The 20,966-nt window shown below is 39.7% G+C and overlaps 1 protein-coding gene across 2 annotated transcripts in view; it reads right to left on the bottom strand.

Moving 5' to 3' along the window:
• RHOA (ras homolog family member A) overlaps positions 1 to 20,966 on the bottom strand; it is a 53,195-nt gene that overhangs the window by 31,145 nt on the left and 1,084 nt on the right. The window contains exon 2 of one of the 2 annotated variants that reach the window (XM_082638110.1): positions 17,484 to 17,562. The exons of the other annotated variant lie outside the window; for it this stretch is intronic. The gene's annotated coding sequence lies outside the window, so the exon portion shown is untranslated. The remainder of the gene's footprint in view (positions 1 to 17,483; positions 17,563 to 20,966) is intronic. 2 annotated transcript variants of the gene reach the window in all.

Raw genomic sequence — 20,966 nt, 5'->3', positions numbered from 1 at the left:
CATGCCACAGAGCAACTAAGCCCATGCACCACAACTACTGAGCCTGCACTCTAGAGCCCGTGAGCCACAACTACTGAGCCCATGTGCCACAACTATTTAAGCCCGCGTGCCTAGAGCCCATGCTCTGCAACGAGAAGCCACCACAATGAGAAGCCCGCGCACCGCAATGAAGAGCAGCCCCTACTCGCCACAACTAAGGAAAGCACACGTGCAGCAACGAAGACCCAAAGCAGCCAAAAATAAATAAATATAAATTAAAAAAAAAAAAAAAAAAAAACAGAGAGCCTTGGCAGCAGCATGAAAGATGGCTGGGAGGTGAACCGGACAGAAATGAGAAGACCATGGTGAAAGTGCCCACGAAGAGAGAGAAGCCTAATGAGAGGGTGAGATGGAATGAGCACAATCTAAGAGGCTTTTTTCTAACCCTACATACATTTCCTCCAAATCAGATGAAAAAGGCTAGTGCTGAGACTAAGTTCTTATTACAGGTAAAAAAAAAGGATATAGTGTGTGGAATATGGAGAGATTGTGATCTATACACAGAGACCGCTAGCAACATGAAAGAGGTGGACATGAGGGAGCCAGAGATTTTTGAGCAGAATAGTCAGAAAGCTATGATGAGAATTAGCACCAAGAGAAAGAGCATTTCAAGGAAAGGGCCCATATTATACGACTAGCAAAAAGGGCACAGACATAACAATCAGAAGGTCTCTAGCAGCACAGGGGAAAAAACCTTTCAGTTGGCCACAGGGGAGGATTACACGGCAGTGGATGGAGATGAGGGCATGAGGAAGGTGGGATATAATGTTCTTTCAAGAAGTTAGAAAATATGGGGCTTCCCTGGTGGCGCAGTGGTTGAGAGTCTGCCTGCCGGTGCGGGGGACACGGGTTCGAGCCCTGGTCTGGGAAGATCCCACATGCTGCGGAGCAACTAAGCCTGTGCACCACAGCTACTGAGCCTGCGCGTCTGGAGCCTGTGCTCCGCAACGAGAGGCCGCCACGGTGAGAGGCCCGCGCACCGCAATGAGGAGTGGTCCCCGCTTGCCGCAGCTAGAGAGAGCCCTCGCACAGAAACGAGGCCCCAACACAGCCAAAAATGAATAAATTAAAAAAAAAAGAAAAATCTTTAAAAAAAGAAAATACATGTTGCAATATGGATAAACCTTGAAAACTTTATGCTAAGTAAAAGAAGCCAGTCACTAAAGACCAAATATTACATGGTTCCATTTATATGAAATGTCCAGAACAGGCAAACCTACAGCCTAAGGCTGGGGGGACGTGGTGGGAGAGACTGGAGGATGACAGCTGGAGAATACAGGAGTTTCTTTTCGGGGTTGATGAAAGTGTTCCAAAAAAAAAATTTTTTTTTTGGCTGCACTGGGTCTTCGTTGCGTCATGTGGGCCTCTCTAGTTGTGGCACGCAGGCTCTAGAGCGCATGGGCTCAGCAGTTGTGGCACGCAGGCTTAGCTGCGGTATGTGGGATCTTATTTCCCTGACCAGGGATGAATCCCTGCATTGGGAGCGTGGAGTCTTAACCAATGGACCACCAGGGAAGTCCCTGAAAGTGTTCTAAAGTTGACTGCACAAATGAGTGAATATACTAAAACGCAGTGAATTATACACTTTAAAAAAAATATTTATTTATTTGGCTGCATCAGGTCTTAGTTGTGGAACTCGGGATCTTCGTTGCAGTATGCAGGATCTTTCGCTGTGGTGCGTGGGCTTCTCTCTAGTTGTGGTGCACGGGCTGAGTTGCCCCGCAGCATGTGGGATCTTAGTTCCCCAACAAGGGATCGAACCCGCGTCCCCTGCACTGGAAAGCAGATTCTTAACACTGGACCACCAGGGAAGTCCCAAGTTATACACTTTTAATGAGTGGACTGTATGGTATGAGAATTACATCTCAATAAAACTGTTACCAGAAAGTTTTTTTTTAATTAAAAAAAAGTCTGGAAAGTGTGGCAGAGACTCCTCACTGCCTGCCTCAGATCAATCATTCCCCTTCCTGGTCAAATGGCTGCCAATAATAAAGACTACATCCCCCACCTCTGTGGCAGATAGGTGGGGTATTAAGGTCTAGCCAATGGACTGAATGTAGAATTGATGCAGGGGAGGGGAAAACTGCTAGAGTAGAGTTCTGAGGAGATTAGAGGGGACTAGCATCTAGCACACAAGTGGAGAGGCTAACCCTGGATGTGAACTATGGACTCCCAAAGGACCACGCCATGATAATAGAGGAGGAAGCAGACCATAACAGCCAAATGTAGATGAGTAAGCAGATGTAGTGGTGGACTCTTCTAATGGCTTCCATTTTCTCAGTTAATTAAGAGAGATCATCAGTTGACAGGGAAGCTGGGGAAGGGAAACAGAAGGTTTGAGCGAAGGAGGTACTGCCATATTGTCCTAAAAATAGAATAAATAGACTAAGGAATCTTAGTGGGACTGCTGGGCAGTGCTTAACTTAGGAAAGGGCCACCTTTGAGGTTAGGGGTCATGAGTTCCAAGTGAGACCAATCAGCATACTTTTTTCCTTCTCCAGACAATCAGTTACAGGGTAGAATAAGTTAAAAGTTGGATTTAACCAGGGCCGACCTTTTGCCAGATAAGATGAAGTGAGAAAAGAGTTAAAAATATATAGAAGGGGGTGATTACAGTGATGAACTATGAACACTGAGGAGGAAAGTGGGAACTGAAGAAGATTGAGGGGCAGGAGAAGGGTAATAAGATCAATGGATTGTAAGCGCCAGTGTGACTGAAGAATTTCAGTGTCTGCGTATTAAAGGGATTAAGTCATAAAAAGAGCACGCTATTAATGTAGGGAGCAACTTCCCTGAAGGGCTATTGACAACGTTAGAATTTAAACAGCATATATTGGGAATTCCCTGGCAGTCCAGTGGTTAGAACTCTGTGCTTCCACTGCAGGGGGCACAGGTTCGATCCCTGGTCAAGGAACTAAGATCCTACATGCCTCGGGGTGCGGCATACATACATACATACATACATAAATGCGTACATCGTTTGAACCAGCAATTCTACTTATAAGCATTTATCCTATAAATATATTCATATGGATGTAAATATTTATGTTCAAGAACACTCACTCCAGCAACAGTTTTATTATTATAGTAACAAAAGATTAGAAACAACCTAGGTGTCCCTTTTGAGGACTGGTTAAGTATCCATACAATGGTACATTATGCAACCATTAAAAGAAAAAAGATCTGTGTTAATAAATGATCTCCAAGACAGATTAAATTTAAAAAAATAAGGTGCTGGGACTTCCCTGGTGGTCCAGTGGTTAAGAATCTGCCTTCCAATGCAGAGGACGCAGGATCGATCCCTGGTTGTGGAACTAAGATCCCACATGCTGCAGGGCAACTAAGCCTGCATGCCACAACTAGAGAGAAGCCCGTGCACCTCAACGAAAGATCCCGCAGTGCCTCAACTAAGACCAAAAATAAATTAATTAATTAAAAGAAAAAAATAATAAGGTGCTGAGTATTTACGCTCTCATACCATTGTGTAACAGTGGAATGTACAGATATATAGAACAGGGCCCGGCAGAGGTACACAATTAACATTCACTGAAGAACAATGAACACTGGTATATACACAGACTCTCTCTCAAAAAATTCACAAGAAACTCTTAACAATGGTTGCTTCTAGGAGCCATATATCCTTTTGCATTGTCTCAATCTATAAGATGTATGTATTATGTTTTTGAAAATGATTAATAAATTTTATTTTATTTATTTTTATAATTTTATTTTTTTACTTATTTTTGGCTGTGTTGGATCTTCGTTGCTGTGCGCGGGCTTTCTCTAGTAGCGGGGAGCAGCAGCGTGCGGGCTTCTCATTGTGGTGGCTTCTCTTGTTGTGGAGCTCAGGCTCTAGGCGTGGGCTTCAGTAGTTGTGGCACGCAGGCTTAGTAGTTGTGGCGCACAGGCTTAGTTGCTCCGCAGCATGTAGGATCTTCCCAGACCAGGGATTGAACCCGTGTCCCCTGCATTGGCAGGCGGATTCTTAACCACTGCACCACCAGGGAAGTCCCTTAATATGACTGACTTGTAAAGGTCTACATAGTATATTAAGCCAAAAAAAAAAAAAAAAAAAAAAAGGGAAGAAACAAAGCAGTACATACGCAAGACTCCATCCTGGACTCTGATCTCCTCTTTATTGAATCTGACAGATGCGTATTGCCCCCTCTCTCCCACATAACTTCCCTAGGCTAACCAACACTGTCCACCCTCTCTTCCCTATAAGGAGGTAAAACAAGATTATCTGTGTTCAAGCAGTTTAACACTGCAAAGGGCCGATTCGAACCACTCATAATACTCCCCTTTATCTCCTTTTGGGCAAAGAGTTACGCCCTCCCCAGAGACGATTCCCTGGCTACCCCAGCACAAATTCTTCTTTATCCCTGAACTCTTATAGCTGTTTCCCAAATGACTGTGTAAGCTTGCCATCACTTGATACTCTGCACTGGTAGACAGAAGGCTCTTGAAATCAGGTGCTAGGGTTCAAAGCAGCTGTGAATCTTTGGATAAGTTACTCAACTCCTCTGTGCTTCTACTTCCTCATCTGTACCAATGGGGAAAATAATGGTTCCTACTCTCATTGGATAGTGGTAATTATTGAGTTAACACAAGAAGGCACTTAGAATAAACAATACCTAGCACATAAAGGCTAATGTTTTATTGCTGGATACTATTGTCTGTAAGCTCCAGTAAAAAAGACTATACAACAGTCCCCTGAATCCACAGGTTCTGCATCTACAGATCAAAAATATTCAGGAAAAAAAAATTCCAGAAAGTTCCAAAAAGCAAAACTTGAATTTGTCACATGCCTACAACTATTTACATATAATTTACATTGAGTTTACAACTACAGCTTACCCTTGAACAACACAGGTTTGAACTCCACAAGCCCACTTATACTCGGTTCTTTAATAAGTACTATAGGGCTTCCCTGGTGGCACAGTGGTTAAGAATCCGCCTGCCAATCCAGGGGACTTGGGTTCGAGCCCCGGTCCGGGAAGATTCCACATGCTGCAGAGCAACTAAGCCCATGCACCACAACTACTGAGCCTGCGCTCTAGAGCCCACGAGCCACAACTACTGTAGCCCGTGCTCCGCAACAAGAGAAGCCCGCGCACCGCAATGAAGAGTAGCCCCCGCTCACCGCAACTAGAGAAAGCCTGCGCGCAGCAATGAAGACCCAACGCAGCCAAAAATAAATTAAACAAGTTAAAGAAAAAAAGTATCCTCTAATAAATAAATAAATAAACACTATACTATACTATACTATCACACAATCCTGGTTGGCAGAATCCAACTGAATATGGGACTTGAGTATACAGATTTTGGTATCCAGGGCAGGTCCTGAAACTAATCCCCGTGTAAACCAAGGGACAACAGTATTTATGTTGTATTAGGTATTATAAGTAATCTAGAGATGACTTAAAGTATATGGAAGGATGTGCACAAGTTATATGCAAATACTACACCATTTTATATAAGGGATGTAAGGAGCTACAGGTTTTGATATCTGTGAGGATCCTGGAGCCAATCCCCTGAGGGATAACTATCTTCATTTCTATACTCCCTACAATGCCTAGCAAGGTCATAGGTATCACTGAATGTAAGTATGTGTTTGCCAATTGAATTAATAAGAAACCTAGCTTTTCCTAAGTTAATGGATAAAAATGTGTTGGTGTAAGAAAGAGTTAATTTTCTAACTTATGAAAGGAAACTTTCAAAAGCTCAAGTTACTAAAAATAGACATTAGCCTTCAAATTTACTTCCTCTTAGTTACTTCCCTTCTTTTCTGAATTGGCCTTAAGTCTCATTCTTCAAGTAGGAAGGTATTTCTTTTCAAACAACACTTACAACTAACAAACCATTGTATATAAAACTCCCTAACCCCAATATTCACGTATGAAACAACATCGAAAGGGGAGAAAAAAAAAAAGACTAAATGTCTATCTTGTCACCTTAGACATGGCAAAAAGCCTTGAGGAAAAGACCAGTACTCTGGGAATATTTTAGAGGGCAGCAGTTTTCAACCATGATGAAGAGATTCATTACAGGGGATCAAAAACAATTCGTTAATAGCTAAAGTACTGAAGATTGCAAGCAATTTATTTTTTCCATAAATTAGAACAGATTCAAAGTTACCCGAATACAGTGGTATTTTTTCCTAAAATGAAAATTTCCGCAATCTAGTAAATATGTTTTAAGGCCACGAGTTTTTTTGTTTGTTTGTTTGTTTTTGCGGTACGCGGGCCTCTCACTATTGTGGCCTTTCCCGTTGCAGAGGACAGGTTCTGGACGCGCAGGCTCAGCGGCCACTGCTCAAGGGCCCAGCCGCTCCGTGGCATGCGGGATCTTCCCAGACCGGGGCACGAACCTGTGTCCCCTGCATCGGCAGGTGGACTCTCAACCACTGCGCCACCAGGTAAGCCCAGGCCAAGAGTTTTTAAGGCCTATAAGCATTCATTTTTTGCATTCTATTAAGTCTTCCCAAGCAGAAAAGAAAAGGCCTGGAAATTGTGCATTACCACTGTTACCTTAACTTGTGAATAATCTTGATTATTCACTGTAGTTGGAGGAAGGTGTAATCACATGCACTCTAACCCCTGCACCATCCAGATTCAGGAAGGGGACAGCTGACACAAGTTCTCAGAGTTCCAGGTGATTCTTATCCACCAACCCTCCCAACCCAAAACACTACCACCAACCTTACTTGACCAAATGTTACTTTTGGGTTTCAAAATCTGAGTCCCATCCTGAGTGTGTCTGATGAGCATACAGCATCTACTATATGGACTACCCCATAAAATCAGAAATATTCATTACATGGATAGGTCCCAAATAGACTAGCCAAAGAAAAGATTCTATGAGAAATTAACTTCAGTTTTAGGTAGCAACAGAGTAGAAAGAAGGCAGTTTACAGTAGCAGTAAAGGAGCTATTGATACATTACCTGAAAGTTATCTTACTAGCTTTGTACCCCTTTACAGTTTCCTTATCTGTCAGGGCTGGCATGAAGATTAAATAAGGTATTACACAAAAAGAGCTTACTTATTCTGAAAATAGGTCAATGTTCAATAAATGTGTGTCATCATTATTTAGGTCTTATTTTGTACAAATGGCAACTCCTTCCTTCAAATTCCAACTGTCCAGAATTGAAGACTAGTTTATAATATGGCCTGATCTGAAAGGAATGTTTTTCCTAAAATGAAACTTTTACCAGTCCAGCAAATAATTATTTTTCCAAAGTGCATATGCCATCCATACCTCTTTCCACCCTCTTCTTTCCCATTAAAGAAAAAGACTTAGCTTTTCTCTCACTGCCTAGAAGTACAGGCCCACAATTCTTCATCCAAAAGCCTTGGGGTCAGATGTTTCTAAATTAAGAATTTTTCAGATTTAGAAAGGTAATATGGTGCAAATGCCAAATATTCTGTAACACACCCAATGGGTTAATAGTTCTTCAGTAAAATAAGTAAATATTCGCACTAAGTAGGATAAAGACTACACAACTTCTCATTAGTTCAGGTTTTGCCATCAAATGAGTCTGTGGTTTTTAGAACTTTCTGAATGGCAAGTATGAAATCCTTAGTCCAATGTCAATCTGTTTTAAACACACAATCATATTCCTCTTAATACTTTCTAAGCACCTTTTGTAATGCCCTCAAGTCTGATTTTTCCATGACCAATAGCAATGCTGTTATCTCAGAGAAATGGATTGAGCCCCTCCTGACATTAAAACAAAATAGGCTTTAAATTAGGTGAGTTGGGGTTTGGGTGTGTTAATTTTGATAACTTGTTTAGGGACCACACATTTTACAATACTTATTTTCTTAGACTCACAGCTAATCTGCCTCTGAGCACAATTTTAAGCTTATTTTTTGGCAGATAAAGAGCCACCAAAGACTTTTGAGATGGTGCTACTAAGTTATAATGAATGCATTATATATACAGACATTTATTAGCCAAACATTCATTTTAAGCAGGCACAAAAAAGTTCTCAAGCCAAGAAACAGAAGTAGAAATAATTCAACTGATTAACTGTACTGTTTGTTTCTGCTAGATCAAGATCTTTACAATATTTTGGAAAGATAATGAATAAATTTCCATGCAGAGAAAATAATCACAGCTTGAAAAATTACTAATTCAGCATACTTGAGATAATTATAATTCTACCTCATAATTCTTCCATGGGACTAGTTACACAAAAGAAATAGTGATGACTACGGCAAGCTTTCTACTGTTTCTCAACCACCCAAGAAATAAAAGCATTTAACACCAGCATAGCTTTGGACATGACTTAATTTTTACTTTTTTACTGCATTCATTATTTTAAACACAGGGGACACAACAGATTAGAAGTTGAGTTCATAAGACTTGTTAACATCCATATGCTTCAATTATGTAATACAGTTGAAACTTCTTATTGTTTATTTCTCTCCCTAAAGAAGTTGTTACAAATCAGTATTGTATATATGACTATTACAAAAGCAAAAATTGTCTAGTCTTTTGGAAACTAAACTTGACAATTTAAAAGGAAAATTTAAGATACATAAAAATCCTGTGAATTTCATTATGAAGAGTGATGATCCTAGTGTACATAATAACTTACCCCCAACCCTAGGTTTTGTCAATGTTAGTTTCTGTGGAAGGGAGTAGTGTCAATGCAAGAGGTGCAAAAAATATTTTGGATGAAATGTGGGTACAAAATGTCATATTGCAGATAAGGAAATGACTATAAATCCCAAGCCACTAACTTATAAAATCATAAAACCCAAGGCAAACAACCACCCTTGGCCAAAACAACAAAATATCCTATAGCTGAGGATATTAAGCCATCTTTCTTCAGTCTTTCCTCTGCCCCGAATGAACGTCATCCACCCTTCCCCCACTTAGATAACTCATACTTAAAAGGCTAAGTCACTTTCTCTCAAGGCCTTCCCTGAGCCAACTCAGATCAGGTCCCTTAAGTACTCTGAGCATGTAACATTTCTCTCGGGACTTCCCTGGTGGTGAAGTGGTTAAGAATCTACCTGCTAATGCAGGGGACACGGGTTCAATCCCTGGTCCGGGAAGATCCCACATGCCGCGGAGCAACTAAGCCCGTGTGTCACAGCTACTGAGCCTGCGCTCTAGATCCCACGAGCTACTACTACTGAGTCCACGTGCCGCAACTACTGAAGCCCGCGCGCCTAGAGCCCGTGCTCTGCAACAAGAGAAGCCACCACAATAAGAAGTCCGTGCACCGCAACGAAGAGTAGCCCCCACTCGCCGCAACTAGAGAAAACCCGCGCACAGCAACGTGGACCCAACGCAGCCAAAAATAAATACATAAAATAAATTAATTTTTTTTAAAATTAGCATTAAAAAAAATTTATCTCTACTTCACTCGTCACACCCCCTCCAAACTTTCTTCCTGCCAAACTCCAATTAGTGTAAGAATCACCTTTTATTCACCATTGTTGGACAAGCACAGGCGCAAGCAAGTAACAGTTAAGTGTTCAAGTAACCAATTCCAAAAAATACATTTCCCAGAGCAAAGAAGCTTATATAACCAACTTGCTGCATGCAAATTTTTAAAAGAAAACAAGTTACAAGATTAGCTGTGTACACCAATGGTGAGCTACCTCCTAAGACACAGTTGTAGTAGTTTAAGAATTCATCCTCATAAAAAAAAAAAAAGAATTCACCCTCATAGAATTACAGAAACCCCTCATATAATCAGGAACTTCAATCATCTGTAACAATGAGTGTTAAAACTCAGATCCTATGAACTTATTTGCTCTAATTTTACACAACTCTGCAAGTCTAACTGGCCAGTAGCTCAGTTCACAGTAGTTTAGAAAAATGCATGTTTGGCTGAGAAAGAGGTGTAGCGTATGACATGAAAGTAGAAAACCCTGTAAATCAGGCTTGGAAACGTAAAATGGGGAGGGAGAGAAGTGCCATTCAGGCCAGGCCAGAGTCCTAAAGCAGTGCAACATACTCCAAGGACAGACCTTAAAAATCCTCTAGGAGGGGACTTCCCTGGTGGTCCAGTGGGTAAGACTCCAAGCTCCCAATGCAGGGGGCCCGGGTTCCATCCCTGGTCGGGGAACTAGATCCTGCATGCATGACACAACTAAGAAGTCCGCATGCCGCAACTAGACCCGGCACAACCAAAATAAATATTTAAATAAATATTTTAAAAAAAATCCTTTAGTTGGAAAGACCTCAATCATTATGCAGGGAAGCTTAAGGCCCAGATACTATAAGAGAAAAAGAAGACATTCACTACAGGAATAAAACAAGTTTTAAACCTTAAAGATGCAAATTTCAGTTATCCAGAACACAAAGACACTATTTCAGTGGTTTAGGATCTCAAATTTTCTACAGGAGCCATACTTCCTGTACCTAAATACACATGAATGAAAGTTTACAGGATGCCCTACAATGCACCCTCCTGAAGCAAAGCTATCAGGACTATAAAACTGAAAATAAAAGTCAAAATTCAGCCTTTTCTTCAGATAGTCCTAAAAGTAACAACCAAACCAGAATCCGATTTTTGTTCAAATAATAAACCTGGTTGAAAGGAAGTGTAGATTTTTCATAAGCACTCCCTTCTCCAGTACCCTCCTCCATTCCACTGCTTTGGTCCTTTGTTAAAATACACATACAAATGAACAGAATACCTACTACTTTCTTAAGTCAGAGGAAGAAACTGTGTTTCAGTGCAATGGGCAGAAATCTGTCCTATCAACTCCAGGTTCACCCATACCTAGGACTGTGACTAGCACAATGGAAACACCATTAAACACTTGGGAAAGTAAGTTGAAAACATAAAGCCATTTATCTTGTTTATGGACTACATTGGAAACCTCTGGCAAGGAGGCACAAACTACCATCTGTCCATTTGCTCATAATAAGCTTGAGCCTGGTACTATCAACATTATTTGGCCATCCTGATCAAGCAGTTGCCAAGGGTCAATGTCAGTTCAAAGGCCCTTGGAGACCAAGAGCAGCAGGCCTAAGGTACATAATAAGGGCAGGCAGAGGAGAACAAGAAAGCCTCCAATATACTGCCAAGTGGGAATCATCCCAGACTGAAATTCTTCTTTGCGGGGTAGGGGGGAAAGAAACACTCCTGAGGGAACATACCTTCTGGCTTCCTAAATAGGAGCATCATATCACTGACCTCAAAATGTAAAAATTTCAGGGTGAAACTTAAATATTGGGTCGACAAAAAAGTTCGTTCGGGTTTTCCTGTAAGATGTTATGGAAAACCCGAACGAACTTTTTGTCCAACCAATAGATGCACAGAATCAGGGTTTGAACTTGTGCAACCTAATTCTCCACTTACACTGTCCCCAAGACAATGCTTGTCTGGAGAACTGACACATAGAGTAGAATGAACCAAAAGCCCCAAGCTGCCTAATGTCCTGTTGAGCTGTTTCAGCAATGACAGTGCACAGCCAGGCACTGTATTTTGGCATAAAAATCGCTACTCCTCTCAAGGTTCCACAACTAACAGACTGAAAACTCTTTAGGGTGGGGCCTGAACATCCATTTAAAAACCATTTTTTTTTAAATTGAGGTGAAAGTCAGAATATAAAGTTAACCTTTTAAAAGTGTATAATTCAGTGATATTTAGTACGTTCACAATGTTGTGCGACCACCAATTCTATCAAGTTCCAAAACATGTTCATCACCACCAAAGAAAACCCCACACCCACATTAAGCAGTCAGTCCTCAGTTTCCCCTGCCCCCAACACCTGGCAACCATCAATTTGCTTTGTCTCTACAGATTTACCTATTCTAGATACTTCATATAAATGAAATCATACAACATGTGGCCTTTTGTGTCTGGCTTCTTTTACTTAGCATAATGCTTTCAAGGTTCATCCATACAGTAGCATGTATCAGTGCTTCATTTTAAAAAAATAGCTGAATAATATTCCATTGTATGTACATACCATATTTGTTTATCCATGCAGCTGTTGATGGACATTTTGATTATTTCCACTCTTGGGTATTTGAATAGTACTGCTATGAACTTTTTTTTTTTTTTTTTTTTTTTTTTTTAGCGGTACACGGGCCTCTCACTGTTGTGGCCTCTCCCGCTGCGGAGCACAGGTTCCGGACACGCAGGCTCAGCGGCCATGGCTCACAGGCCCAGCCACTCCGCGGCATGTGGGATCTTCCCGGACCGGGGCACGAACCTGTGTTCCCTGCATCGGCAGGCGGACTCTCAACCACTGCGCCACCAGGGAAACCCTACTATGAACATTTACGTGCAAGCATTTGTCTGAGTACCCGCTTTCAATTCTTTTAGGTATGTACCTAGGAGTCGTAAGGTAATTCTGTATTTAGCTATTTGAGGAACAGCCAAACTATTTTCCACAGTGTATACTTTTAACTATCTTGCCAAATAATCAACAAGACCTATTGTTAAGAGGAAAGAATAGATGTATAACAGTGTGATGTGCATTAAGTTTGTACATAAAAAAGGGACACAGTATCTCTAGAAGGATACATATGAAACAGTTACTTGGTTTATACACAGGAAACAGGTACAAGGTTTTCTCTGAAGCAAGAACCTTGGGAGGCAGAGATGTGAGAAAGGCTTGTTTTCATGCTCTACCCCTTTTGCCTTGCACTGAATATACATGCTTTACCAACCCCTTGCTCTAAAATACCTTTAAAGCTCCAAAGGAAGCAATACACTGAGAGAAGGACTGCACTCTAGGACAGGAAGAATATACACTTTTTATTATAAACATTACTGTATGATTTTATTTTTAGCTAGTGCATTTTCCCCCTTTTATTGTGGTAAAATATATACAACAAAATTTACTATCCTAACCATTTTTAAGCATACAGTTCAGTGGTATTAAATACAGTCACACTGTTGTGCAACTATCACCACCATCTATCCCCGTAACTCTTTTCATCTTGTAATCTGAAACTCTATACCCACTGTACATTAACAACTGCCCCCCGGTATTCTTCTTCCCCCGCCAGACCCTGGCAACCACCATTCCACTTTGTCTCTATGGTTTTGACTACTCTAAGTATCTCGTATAAGTGGAATCATATAGTATTTGCCGTTTTGTGACTGGCTTACTTCAGTTAGCATAATGGCCTCAAGATTCATCATGTTGTAGCACATTGCAGAATTTCCTTCCTTTTTAAGGCTAAATAACATTCCATTGTATGTATATTCCATATTTTGCTTATCCATTCATTGGATGGTAGACACTTGGGTTGCTTCCTTGTTATAGCTAATGGGAATAATGCTGCTATGAACATAGGTGTACAAATATCTCTTCAAGACCCTGCTTTTAATTATTTGGGATGTAAACCCAGAAGTGAAATTTCTGGATCAGATAGTAATTCTATTTTTAATTTCTTGAGGAGCCTCTATATTGTTTTCCATAGTGGCTGTACCATTTTACATTCCTGAGAACACTTGGTGTTTTCTGTTTTTTTGATACTTGCAGCCATCCTAATGGGCGTGAGGTGGCACCTCACTGTAGTTCTGACTTGTAATTCACAATCCCAACAAGAATAAAGTACATATATTGTTTTAAATAAAAAACTAGTTAAAAATAGAAAATTTTTTTTTTAAATTTTTATTGGAGTATAGTTGCTTTACAATGTTGTACAGCAAAGTGAATCAGCTATACGTATACATATATCCCCTCTTTTTTGGATTTCCTTCCTTATTTAGGTCACCACAGAGCACTGAGTAGAGTCCCCTGTGCTATACAGTAGGTTCTCATTAGTTATCTATTTTATACATAGTATCAGCAGTGTATATAAGTCAATCCCAATCTCCCAATTCATCCAACCCCCTCTAAAAATAGAAAATCTTAAAGCCTCCCAAGGAAATGTTCTGTATCTTCACTGGGTGGCAATTACACAGGTGTATGTATTTACCAAAACTTACTAAACTGTTATTTAAATAAGTACATTTTATTTATGCAAGTTACACCTCAACAAAGGTGATTTTTAAAAAAGCCTCCTCAAGTAATTCCAACTTTAGGAACTGGATCCCATGTTTAGGAATAGCCAGGTTTGCGAACCACTGTTCCTAAGCAACAGGGATCCAGTAGAGAGGCCTGTTTTTATTTCCCCCAAAATTAATTCTTAGGGTCCTATCCTCCCTCCAAAAAAATTACCTTCCAAATCAGATTAAAGTGTGATTACTAGGTACTACAAACTGTAACTTGAATAGTGAAAGTTAAAGAACTGCACCTGCATGTCTGGCACTGGGGCTAAGTGCTTCTCTCTCACTGAACCCTCACAGCACTCTGTTATCCCCATTTTACAGAGGAGGAACTGAGTTACAAAGGGATAATATTACTATCCAGAGTCATAAGCTGTCAAGTATAAGAGCTAGTACTTAACTGTCAGTTCTCTCCAGAGAGCCCATGCTCTTACCTAAGATATTCTATTGCCTTCCTTTTCTGAACTTAAGACCTTCAAAAGATAAACAGTTTCCTTTGAATAACTTTAAAAGTTAAACAAAAGACTTCATCCAGAAAAGAACTTTCCCACAAAAAACTCCAAATGCCACAGTGTTTCCAACCAAACTGCCAAATCATGTAATAAAATTATCTCATGACAAAAAACTGTACTGTTACAACATTAAATATCCACCTTAAACGTACTTCCTTCCTTAGGCCTCAAAACCTAAATAACAAATAATAGGGTTACCTAAAGGTACACCGGAAGAGTGGCCGAACATTTGCTCTCTGGGCCCATGGAAGAGGCACCAGAGGACAACTCATCTGCACTATATCAACTGAGACACAACTGCCATGGGAATAAGGTAAAAATAGCAGTGTACATACAACAAAAGTAGAACTTTCAACCATATGCTTAAAATCAAAGCACAAACAATTTTTTACAGTAATGGAATTGGATCTCTGTATTTTACAGCAGCTAGGAACTTCAGAAAATAAAGACCTATCTTCTTTTGTCCCTCTTCTTGCAAAAAACACATCAGTTTTTATGTGGGAACTGCTTTTGGGGCCTACTATTAAACTGACGAAGTGGTTCAAAACATTTTCCCTTTAAGTTTTAGGGACTTCTGTCTTAGGGACTATGGTAAGGATGCAAGCTTAGTAAAATTGGAAAACTTAATTAATGGAAAATATAATTTCTAAAGAATAAGCCTGAAAGATAAATGAAGTCTGCATATAGCTGGTACAGGATAAATGCATGCTTCTAACTTCATGATCGAAGATTCTTCAACTACAATTAGACACATGAATGTACATGAGAGTTGCCATGGATTAGATATTGTTCAAAACTCCTTCAGTTATAAAAGGTAGTGGCGGCAAATAACAGTAGAAAAAAATCTCCACCTCACGGATCTACTTTTCTGTCCACTTGTTGGAGAGTGCCATCTCTGCTGCTACTATTTACTGATGCTTAAGGGTAGAACTAAATGATCCCAGTGTCAGATAAAGGCAGAATCACTACTACAACCCAAGAATGAATCTGTACAACTTGTGATTTACATGGTCTCATGTTATCGAACTATTATTCATGATGTCAGTAAACATTTATAAAAATGACGGTAAAATCTAAGCCCAACATACTAACTCCTATAGTTAAACAAACAAAAGACAAGAAAATAAAATGAAAACAACAAACACGTGTTTCTCCTATTCAGTCAGGTGGCAGTAAAGAAATTCATGTAACTTTAAGCTTCCTATTAAAATCTTCATCACTCTGAAAGCAAACGGTCACTATATAAATACAATGTATTGATATCCTGAAAGAAAAATATACTTGAAGAATCTACCAGAGTTAGAACAAGTATTTCCACCAAGGGAGAAAACTAATATGCATTGAGCATTGTGCTCTTCACATATTATTTCATCTAAAATTCCTATGAAATGGAAATCTTCATTTCACAGATGTAGGTGCTGAGGCTCAAAGAAATAAAATAACTTGCTTAAAGACAGACAGACAAATAGACAGATACATAGACAGACAGACAGGCAGGCAGGCACACCGTCTATGGCAGAATTCTTTTGTAATTACAGGGCCATCAACCTCTCTGGTAAAAGAAATCTGATTTAAGCAAACTTACAGAGCAAAAGCATAACCTTATTTTTGTTTTTAACTCAGTAATGTCAAAAATGAACAACTGAGAAAACAACTTTGAAATATAGCCTGCCCTCTTTTAAGAGAGGCCATCAATCAAACCACCCTAACGCATCACTCGAATCTGCTGAAAGGAGAATTTCAAGCCTCATGGAACTGCAACAGAGTCTCACGCCCAGTGGTGCTAGCCTAGTTGCTGTCCTATGCCCAGCAGTTGCACTGGGCTAATCTCTTGCCATGGATCATCAGTATTCCCTATTAGAATAAAAATGAGCAGCGCTATTAATGTTTTTGTGATTATTAACCCCTGATGTGCTTTCCACTTTCTCGTCAGTGATACTGAGAAAAGCAGATGAAATGATTCAAAATGTTCATGTTTTTAGGAATAAAGACATTGTAAAACAAAGAAAAAACTACCTGAGGGCAGGGACCTTCTTTGTTTTCTTCAAATGTGTCCCAGGACAGCACCTGCATACAGTAACTATTTGTTCAATGAATGAATAATGACAAGCTAGCTTGGCCATTCCTTTTACCATGCCAACCGTAAGTTCAAAGCCAACCATAAGTTCAAAGCCAACCAAAACCACTACCATTATATGACTTCCTTGCCAGGTAGCCTATCTCATCAAATGAGAATATTCATACTCTTAACAGCTCACTTCTTTATATACAGAGTTCCCTCAGACCCAAGGAGAACAAGAAGAAGTAGTCAAAATGGTACCAAACCAGGATACTTACATGGTATCAATTAAATTAAGATGATTCTATTTCCTTTATTTGTAATCGGTTTAAAATATCTGAATAGCCCCTGGATGGGCTATTACACCTGCTGTTAACATTCCTCTCAATGCTGACTCCTCTGGTAAGAAGGACTGTCCTCCAATCCTCATCCTCTGGTTGAATTATTTTCTACTGATAATTAGACATACCCAAAGCACAGGCTGTGCACAAACTGTAAGATGACCAAACTACTCTACAGAAAAAAACAAAAACTTAAAGAAATTTAAAAACAGAAGAATTAAGATGGGAGTGATCCAGAAGCCAGAGAAGTATGTGTATAATATGGTAAATACATCTCCTTAAAGATTAAGAGGTTAGGAAATATATCTTCATCTAAGAAGAAAAATATTGTTTAGAATAGAAATAGGAAGTTAGAGGAGTATCTTATAGAGAGAGGTTGGAAAATAAGAGCAGAGAGAAAAGTTATGGAGTAAGATAACGATCTCAAGTTGGGTGGAGAAGAAAATCATTAATAGTATTGCACACACATTTCCTTAGAACTTACATTAATATATAATATATAATAATTATTTCTCTTCCATGGAGGAAGGGGAATGAAAGCTATTTACATACCTTACAAATGTGCTGCAAGACCCACAGCCTGTGTGGCAGAAGTTCTACAAAGTGCCTTGAACTTCTCAGATGAAAGGTACTATAAACACATTAAAAAAAAAGTCAGGAATTATGTCTATTCATTTCGCAAAGAAAAAAACAAAAGCACAGGATGTAAAATGGGCTTGCCCAAAGTTCTGTTAAGTAATTCAGAATCCAGAAGGGGGAAAAGCACAGAATTTAATTTTTACTGACACAGCATAAAATTTACCACTTTTAAACATTTTGGCCTCCTTCACTTAACAAAATGCACACTATCAACTTTATTTTCTGAGTATTACAAATTAATGTTGCCCTTTTTTTTTTTTTTTTTTTTTTTTTGCAGTACGCGGGCCTCTCACTGTTGTGGCCTCTCCCGCTGCGGAGCACAGGCTCCGGACGCGCAAGCTCAGCGGCCATGGCTCACGGGCCCAGCCGCTCCGCGGCATGCGGGATCCTCCCGGACTGGGGCACGAACCGGTGTCCCCTGCATCGGCAGGCGGACTCTCAACCACTGCGCCACCAGGGAAGCCCCTAATGTTGCCCTTTTAAAAGCAAAAATCAAAAGTAGATGAATCCTATGTAAATTAATTTCCCAACATTATAAACATTTAACACACAGCATTACAAACACACAGCAAAGTTAAAAGAATTTTACAGTGAACACCTGTATGCCTACCACCCAGCCTACCACGAACATCTGAATGACCTGCTTTATCAAATTACATTTCCTTTTTAATACAGGCATTACAGAGAAATTAAAGACAACTGTCAGAAAATCAATGGATTCAAAAAAACAGGTTGAAGTCATTAGGTTAAGGACATGAATAATATTAGGAAATCCTTCTGATACCTCTGTCAGAAATGGTCAGTATTAGTTTACTGTTTAAAGTCAAAATGGACTCAGATCTACCCCCTACTCTTGGTGAATGATTCTAATTGTTTAATATCAGATCGGATCATTATCCTGATTTTTTTTAAAAAAATCTGATGATTAAAGAAAATAAATCCAAAGAACTTCCCGTGTCCTAAAAGGTCCTACATGATGTGGTCCCTGCCCACCTCTCTAATTTCATTTTACCTCCCACTTTTCCCTTCACTCCACTCCAAACTTAGTTCATTGGCTGCTTATGTTCTCCTCTTTCCCTTTACTTGAATATTAAATAAGATGCTATGATAAATATGCTTAAGCACATTTACTTTACCCACCCTCTTTAAAAAAAAATCAAGCTCAATCTGGTATCAACTGCAAACTGGCTCCAATTTAACAGAGTATCTCATATTTTGATGATTATTAGCTATAAAAATGTATTCATGGGCTTCCCTGGTGGCGCAGTGGCTGAGAGTCCACCTGCTGATGCAGGAGACACGGGTTCGTGCCCCGGTCCAGGAAGATACCACATGCCGCAGAGCTGCTAGGCCTGTAAGCCATGGCCGCTGAGCCTGCGCGTCTGGAGCCTGTGCTCCGCAACGGGAGAGGCCACAACAGTGAGAGAGGCCCGCGTACCGCAAAAAAAAAAAAAAAAAAAAAGTATTCATAATCATCTGGAGGAAGCACCAATAAACTCAGACCAACACCCAGAATAAGCAGCTTCAATGTCTATCTGATTTTCAGTCACATGACTACCATAATTATGAGTATACAAGGACTTAATACTTCAGCACCAGATTAAAAATGAGTCACTTGAAATAAACACTTGAAATAGGAATTTTACAGTAATTACTAACTTTAATCTGTCTTGAGAATTTTAATTTATTAATCTCACAAGTACTTAACAATGAGCATGTCCCCAAAGAGCAGACTATAGTGAGACACATTAACACAAGTTTAAAATTTGGTTATCTTAATGTGAAGGTACAAGCAAATAGTTCTACAGTCCAGGTGCATAAAGGAATAAACTTAAGTCGTAAGGGAAGACGAAATACCTTTAGGGACCTTTTAAAACTACAAATATATGTGATTAAAATCCAGTGATTATGTACCATTTATCATTATCACTAGTAGCCACAATGCAATTAAACCGGAGGTGCTGTCTATAGAAGCCCAGCAAGCCCAAATTTGTGCTCTTAAAAGTTGAAAATCAGTCTTCCAGCAAAGTTAACGTGACTCTCTCAGCTCCAGGACAATAAGAAGGCCCAAAGTAGCAACCCACCTTCTCCAGTCACAGCGTGGACTCCACCCTATGGGCAAGAAACACCTGAAGATCTACCTGTTTTTACTCTAATAACTTACGCCCCCACATGACCAGGTTAAACTTTTAAAAGGAGTTAACTGACAAACAAGGAATCAGGACTGAAAATACTCCAGCAAAACCACCACCACATACATATACACAGGAAACTATATTCTCTATATATACTGTTTCTCTCCATCCCACCTCAAATCAATAGTCAAAAGAGCCCACAGTTGCCCGGTAACATCTTATCAGGGCCTAACTATGTTGGATTTGGAGCAGGGGAGTCTAGGCCTGCCTCTGGAAGAAGCTGGGTCCCTCAAGAAGACCAAAACACCTCACGCCAAAAACTAGACCAAGCAGAGAGCCTGTATATTCATTTATCTATTTCAATCAACTGCTGTAGGACCATCCAAATTACAGAAAGGAGAGTAAAAGCTTAAGAACTGAAATTTGCTTGGAAAAATTTTCAGATTCTCCCAATACATAAAAAATCAGCAATACATAAATGAAGAAACAGTTGGAATAAGTTGAAAGTCCTGAATTTTAGCTGACTCTAAGCAAGCTGTTTGGGAGTACATGGAGAAGATCTTACAGTGAAAATAGTTCTGGCTGGCACCTGACTAGACATATGACCTTGGGAAATTTACTTAAGTCTCTGGGACTCAGTTTCTCATCTGCAAATGGGGTTGGACTACAAGTCCTAAAGATTGCTTTCAGGTCTAAAATTCTTGATCAGTGAAAAAGTCAGTGGATTCCTACTCTCTTCTTCCCTCTAGTACAGATATTTATGAGAACAGAGGCTGTAAGTCTAGAACTAGACTTTGACTAAAACCAAGTTCCATCTTATATGTATATTTCTTCATCTTATATATTTTATGTCCCCAAGAGCCACCAGTGCTCTAAAAAAGTAGATAGAATTACTCAAGACAATTTATCAAAAGAGATCCTTCAAGTTATCTTTACAATTAAGAATTAATCTTCTATTTCAGTCCAAACAATGTCACTTGTGCCAAATGCTCAAAACAGCATCTCTCCCAATTTAGCCATGTCTAAAGTGACAATCAGGCAATGGTACATAAGCATTACACATCTGGGTGTGTGACACTAAGTGGCGGAAAAAATCTCACCACATACAACATTTAAAAGAATTTTTAAAGTATTTTTCCCCCTTCAGATCTGGCAGGAGTATAATCTGATCACACATCTGCGAGAAACATTTACTTCAATGAACTCTCTTAAACACAAAAAGAATCAAACGAGTTACCAACAGAGGTAAAAAATTTAAATC

This window comes from Mesoplodon mirus (genome assembly GCF_964341445.2).
Source record: "Mesoplodon mirus genome assembly, chromosome: 12".
Taxonomy (NCBI): domain Eukaryota; kingdom Metazoa; phylum Chordata; class Mammalia; order Artiodactyla; family Ziphiidae; genus Mesoplodon; species Mesoplodon mirus.
Note: the sequence above shows the minus strand (reverse complement) of the source record. Positions and strands in the feature narration are given on the sequence as shown.